Source organism: Chrysochloris asiatica, unplaced genomic scaffold (assembly GCF_000296735.1).
Source record: "Chrysochloris asiatica unplaced genomic scaffold, ChrAsi1.0 scaffold00002, whole genome shotgun sequence".
Taxonomy (NCBI): Eukaryota; Metazoa; Chordata; class Mammalia; order Afrosoricida; family Chrysochloridae; genus Chrysochloris; species Chrysochloris asiatica.
Genome location: NW_006408520.1, coordinates 14,934,687 through 14,941,553, shown reverse-complemented (window position 1 = coordinate 14,941,553; position 6,867 = coordinate 14,934,687).

Here is a 6,867-nt window from a genome sequence, read left to right as displayed (position 1 = left end):
TGTACATCTTTGTGGGAGCAGAAAGCCTCATCTTTCTCCTTCAGAACACCTGGTGGGCTTGAAGTGCTTTAACTTGTAGTACAGTGCACTCACCACATGTATATGTACATACATGTGTATTAAAAACATATAAATATATAGTCATTCACTACTTATTTTCTTATAGCTTGGTTGTCTCTAACATCTGGTTTTTCAAGTCACAAAAATGGAAAATTATATATTGAAGTTGCAGCCACCTTATGTGGCCCAATTTCATTTTACCCTCAGGATTTGTTATTGTTAAATGTCATCAAGTCAGTTCTGACCCATAGCGACCCTGTGTATGGTTCCCTATGAGTGACTATTGAACTTGTACCACTGACCTTACAGTTCAAATTGACTTTGCAGTCCAGTGTATTAACTCACAGCACTAAACCAAAACTCCTCAGGATATAAGTCATAAAAATGGGTAACTCAACCCATATTGTTTCCTTTATCTTAGTTTTGACTCCTTTTCAGTATGTAGTTCTTTTTGTGCAATCTCCAGTGCATTCAGATTGCTCCTTTATTTTGTATTTTGATAGTTTTTGAGTTGTAGGAGGGTCAAATCTGGTAGTTTAACTAGTTCTATAAGAATTAGGAGTATAATTGCAATGAAATGATGTGTAAAACTGATGTTCTCCCATGTAAACTCATCACTGAATTTACAATAAAAACTTAAAAAAAAAAAGAATTAGGAGTCTAGTCTTTAAATGGAGCTTGTATTTATACAAAAATGTAACAATATAATACATTAAACTAAATTACTCACTTAACTTGACTGCTTTATATAATTTTTCACAGCAAATATGTTGTCGTTGGGTTGTTTTTTTTTTGGTAGGACATCCCTGGTGTGCATACAATGCTATATTGTTTCTTTAAAATTCACTCAAGTAGGACTTCTTCCAAGTTTTCCTTTACTATTCCATCCCCTCAGGTTCTGTTCCTGTTCAACACTGTGAATAAATATATTCATTTACTGTAGCATGTTGCAATTACATATTTATGTGTCATTTCTTCCACTAGCCTGTAAACTCCTTAAGGAAGAGAACTCTGTTCGTATTTCCAGGGTGATTTCTAGCATAATGAATACATGTTGGATTGGAGTTAACACTTTATAAGACATGCATTGCCTTTCCCAAAGAAACCTTCTGAGAGGTATGGTGAATATTACCATTTTTATTGTGCAGATGATGAAAATGAGACTGAGTCACTTGCTCAAGGTCATACAACAAGAAAGAGACAGAGCCAATTGTTCATAGTTTGTGTTCAGATCTGAATAAGGAGTTGTTTAAACTGGTACAAAGGATTTTTCTTGCTTTCTGGGCAAATTTTCCATCAGACTATAAATATTAATAGCATTAGTACTAATCCCACTATATTCATGCTAATTAATTGATCTGAATATAAGATATTTGCTTTGAGTAACAACATATGTATGTCTTTCCAAGGCATTTTAGTCTTGCTACAATTTGTTGGATGAAACATGATTTAAGATAAAACACATGTGTTAAGAAAGTGCTATACAGAACACTTTTTTTACCTTGAGACTATGTTTTTTACTATTAAGCATTCAAAGTCCAGTTTTTCATTGCTACTGAAACCATAGAGAGCCCAATCGGCATTCTGTCCATCTGTTCCGAACATGCATTATTAAATGGGAAGCAACTAGAAGGTAGGTGAACACTTGCCAACTGCAAACTAAAATTCTCAGGAGCTTTGGTATGTTCTATAAATTTCTTAGGGTTCATTGCCTGTTTTTGACTGTAGGGAATTTTAGACTTGGGATATGTGTTTGCTAAAAAGTTGTATTGAAATTCACATGCTTTTATTATCCTTGGTTATAATCTTTGAATATAGTTCCCTAAATGTCTGGTGTCTTTGAAATCACATGAATTATTTTTATATCCAATTTTTCTAGCTCTACCTATTTTTCAGGAAACAATTAAGCCACTTTACCTGTGAACAGGACAAGGAGGTCCTGATGAGCACCCTTTGCATGTATTTTTGGAGCGCACAGGAATTCGTTTGACTATTTACAGATTATAACAGTTGGTAGTTGAACGTTTTATTTTCATTCCCAGTTGGTGCAATATGTTCACAGCTGATGCTAATGGCTGGCCCATTTGATTTCACATATGGTCCACTATTTGAGGCCCTCTAAGGCTTTCTTTTGTAGTTAGTCTTCTCTAAAGCTATCATGTATTTAGTTTTGCTTTTGTCTGCTGGTCAAATGAAGAGAAAAAAAAAAACTCTGAACCTTGGCAGCTGCAGAGTAAATCAGCAACTTAGTTTATAAAGATTCAAAGAACTGGGTCAAAATGTCCCAGGAAGAAGATTTTTGTTAAACACTGCAAACAAACAAAATGTTTTCCACATTGCCTGAGACTGAAAGTACACTCTCAGACAAAGTACTCTCTTGTTTTTCTTTCACTTTGAAGCTGTGCCTAAGCTGTTCTTAAGTGTTTTCAGTATGGTTGAGTGTTAGGTAGACCAAGTTGTCTTAGGAATCCATTTACATTGGAAGGAGGGGGTGAGGAAGAGGACATTTTGCCATAGTCCTAAAAAACTATTTTCTCTTGGGTGATTTTTGTAAATGAATTTCTTCCCTGCTAAAACTCACTAAAGAAGATAAGATTAGAGTGATCTGGAGTCTCTTTACCAAGACTGGTTTTACAGAGCATATTAGGTAAGAAGAGTAGAATTGCAGAATTTAAATATAAAAAGCCAAATGCAAGAACCCTCCAGCAGTCATTATAATGCATGCATAGTCAGTGTTTATCCTGACTCTAAACTATAATTGATAAAGCCACAATCTCATAAAAAGATTATTTTCAAGACTATTGCATTACCCTCCGAGAGCTAAAATACTCATTTATTCATAGTAGCAGATTGTAATAGCTCTAATTCCCTGAGAAGTGGGCATTGTATGATAATTGAGTGGGCAGAGATGTTAATTGTCCTCCACTTCACCTCTAGATGTTTAACTGCTTATCTCTTCAACCAGCAAACAATAATGTTCACTTATTTGTGCCTTACTGTTCAGATAATTTTCTGAGCTGAGCAGTTTATTTGTAATAAATTGGAAAAGGTATCTCTGAAGAAGAAATACTGAAACTGTGCCATATTTATAATATTAAAATCAAAGGGAGATAATATTATATACTGTTGGAACTTTCCCAAGAAGATACTTTTGCATTACCTGGAGTATAAATGAAAATTAAATAATACAACCAACAAATATAACAACATTAAAATACATCACTACAACAACACTGCTTGGTAAGTTTTCTACAGTATTTTCCATTATGAGCAACTCGTTTCCAAACCTCATAGCAAAGGTAATCTTTTACTTTTCGGGGAATCATGCTGGTATTTCATGCTGGTTTTTTTTTTTTTTTTTTCCCATATATTGAGAATTAGAGTACCATGCCTATGACCCATTTGTTTTTGTTTTGTTTTTTTAAATCTGAATTTGTTACTTTTGGCACTTTTCTACATTTTTTTTTCAGGTGTTATAAGACTATAACTTTAGACAGAGGAAGATAGAGAAAGATTAGTGATTAGATGCTTAGCTCTCATTTGTTGAGCATATGTTATGTAACAGTTATTCAATAGGCATCTAATTTGCACAGTGTTTCTGGGATTTTGCTACATTGTTGTTGTTGTTGGTTGTACCACCAGTATTGCCAATGTCACAATTGTTGCTATGTTTCAGCCCATTGCAACTTCCACTGTGTCAATCCATTTTATTGGGGTCTTCCTCTCTTTTTGCTGATCCTCTACTATACCAAGCATTATGTCCATGCCCAGGGACTGGTCCCTTCTGATAACTTGTATGCGAGACCAAGTCTCACATTTTAACATCTATGAAGCATTCTTGCTGTACTTCCGACACAAATTTGTTTGTACTTCTAGTAGCTCAATGCAGTTTTAATATTATTCCTCAACACCATAATTCAAATGCATTACTTCTTCTAAGGTCTTCCATATTCACTGTCCAACTTACACGTGCAAATGAAGCTATTAAAAATACAATGGATTGAGTCAGGTTTTCTTTAGTACTAAAATTGATGTCTTTGCACTTGAACACTTTCAACAGGTCTTGTGCAACTGATTTGCCTAATGCAATACATTCTTTGGTTTCTTGACTGCTGCATTCATAAGTGTTGATTGCGGATCCAAGCAAAATGATGTTTTTGACGACTTCAGTCTTTTTTCCATTTGTCATGCTGTTATTTATTGGTTCAGTTGTGAGGATTTTTGTTTTCTTTTCATTAAAGTGCAATATATATATAAAAGGCTGTATGTAGTCTTTGATCTTCATCAGTAAGTCTGAAATCCTCTTTGATTCCAGTAAACAAGGTTATATCATCTACACATCACAGGCTATTAAACCCAGTGCACACCTTTCCTAATTTTAAATCATTCAGTAGCTCCTTGTTCTGTTCTAATAACCACTTATTGGTCTATGTACAGGCTCCTCCTGAGCACAATTAAGAGTTCTGAAATATTCATTCTGTTACCCATAATTTATCATGATCCACAAAGTCTTTGCATAATGAATGAAGCACAAGTAAACATCTTTCTGGTATTCTCAGCTTTCAGCCAAGATACACCTGACATAAGCAGTGATATCCATAGTTCCACATTCTCTTCTGAATCTGGCTTGAATTTCTGGCTGTTCTCAGTACATGTTAAGTACTGCAATTTCTTTTAAATTATCTTCAGCAAGATTTTACTTGCATGTGATTTTAAAGATATTGTCTGATGATTTCTGCATTCTATTTGGCCACCTTTCATTGGAATGTGCACAACAGTGAATGTCTTCTAATCAGATGGCCAGGTGCTGTCTTCCAAATTTCCTCACCTAGATGCATGAGTGCCTCCAGTGTTGCAACAGATTGTTGAAAAATTTCTATTTGTATTCCTTCAATTCCTGGTACCTAGCTTTTTACCAATGCCTTCACTACAGCTTGACCTTGTTCCTTTAGTACAATCAGTTCTAGATCATATGCTACCTGACTAAATGACTGAGCATCAACCATTTCTTTTTGATAGAATAGCTCTATGTATTCCTTCTATCTGTTTTTGATGCTTTCTGCATCATTCAATGTATTGTCCACAGAGTCATTCAGTATTGAAATCTGAGGCTTGAATTTTTACTTCAGTTCTTTCAACTTCAGAAATGTTGAATTTGTTCCTCACTTTTGGTTTTCTAACTCCAGGGCTTTATACATTTCATTATAATACTTAATTTTGTCTTCTCAAGTTGCTGTTTGAAATTTCTGTTCAGTTCTTTTACTTCCTCATTTCTTCCAGATTTTTTTTAGCTTCTATAGTCTCACGAAAAAAAGTTTTCTAGTCTCTCCTGCCATCTATTTTGGTCTTGTCTGTCTTTCCTGTCTTCTTAATGACATTGCTTTCTTCATGCATGATGTTCTTGCTGTCATCCCACAACATTTCTGTTCTTTGGTCAATAGTGTCTAATGCACCAAATCCGTTCTTGAGATGGTATCTAAATTCAAATATGATGTGTTCAAGGACGTATTTTGGCTCTTGTATAATTATTTAAATTTTCTTCAGCTTCAACCTGGACTTGCATGTAACCAATTAGTGAACCTCTGGCCTTATTTTGGCTGATGATATTGAGATGTTCTATTTTCTTTTTCCAATTATACAATTTGCTCCTGTGTAAGGTCTATATGTATTATTGCTGTTTATACTGATGAAACAGGTACTTGCAATGAATAAGTAATTGGTTTTGCAAAATGCTATCATGTGATCTCCTGCATTGTTTCTATCGAGGACACATTTTCCAACTAATGATCCTTCCTATTCAAATTAGAATCACCATGAATTATCAATCCATTTTGATTGCATGCTTGATCAATTTCAGACTGAAGAACTTGGTAGAATTCTTCAGTTCTGTTATCAGTGACTTTAGTGTTTGGTTTGTAAATTTGAGTAATAGTAGTATTGACTAGTCTTCATAGGAGTCCTAGATATTATTTTGTCATCCTGCCATAGATACATTATTGCTGTTTGTTGTTGTTGTTAAGTGCCATCAAGGCAGTTCTCACTCTTGGTGAAATTATGAACAAAACAGAACAAAACACTGACTGGTCATCTGCCAACCTTACAGTTGTTGCCAAGCTACATCTCATTACTGCTGCCACCATGTAAAACAAACTTTTTGGGGCTTATTGACTCTCCAACTCAGCAAGAATGATGTCCTTCCCCAATGATTGTTCCATCCTGATTATATGCCCAAAGAATAACTAAATCTTACCATCCTGGCTTCTAAAGAGTTTTCTGGCTCTGCTTTTTCCAACACAGATTTATATGGTCTTCTAGCAGTCCATTGTACTTTTAATATTCTCTAACACCATAACTCAAATGCATCAGTTCTAGAGTGTTCCTTATTCATTCACTGGCTTTCATATGTATATGAAGCATTTGAAAATACAATGGCTTGTGTCAGGTACACCTTTGTTCTCAAACTAATATTTTTGTTCTTGAACACTTTAAAGAGAACTTATGCAGCATATTTGCCTAATGCAATACATCCTTTGATTTCTTGACTGCTGCTTCCCTGAGTGTTGATGGTTAATCCAAGCAAAATGAAATTTGACAACTTCAATCTTTTATCCATTTATCATGATGTTATCTATGGTTCCAGTGGTGAGGCTTTCTGTTGTCTTTACATTGAGGTGAAACCAATACTGAAGGCTGCAGTCTTTAATCTTCATCAGTAAGTATTTTAAGTGCTCTTTGCTTTCAGAAAGCAAGGTTGTATCATCTGCAAATTGCATATTGTGATTGATTATTTCTTCAATCCTGGTACCA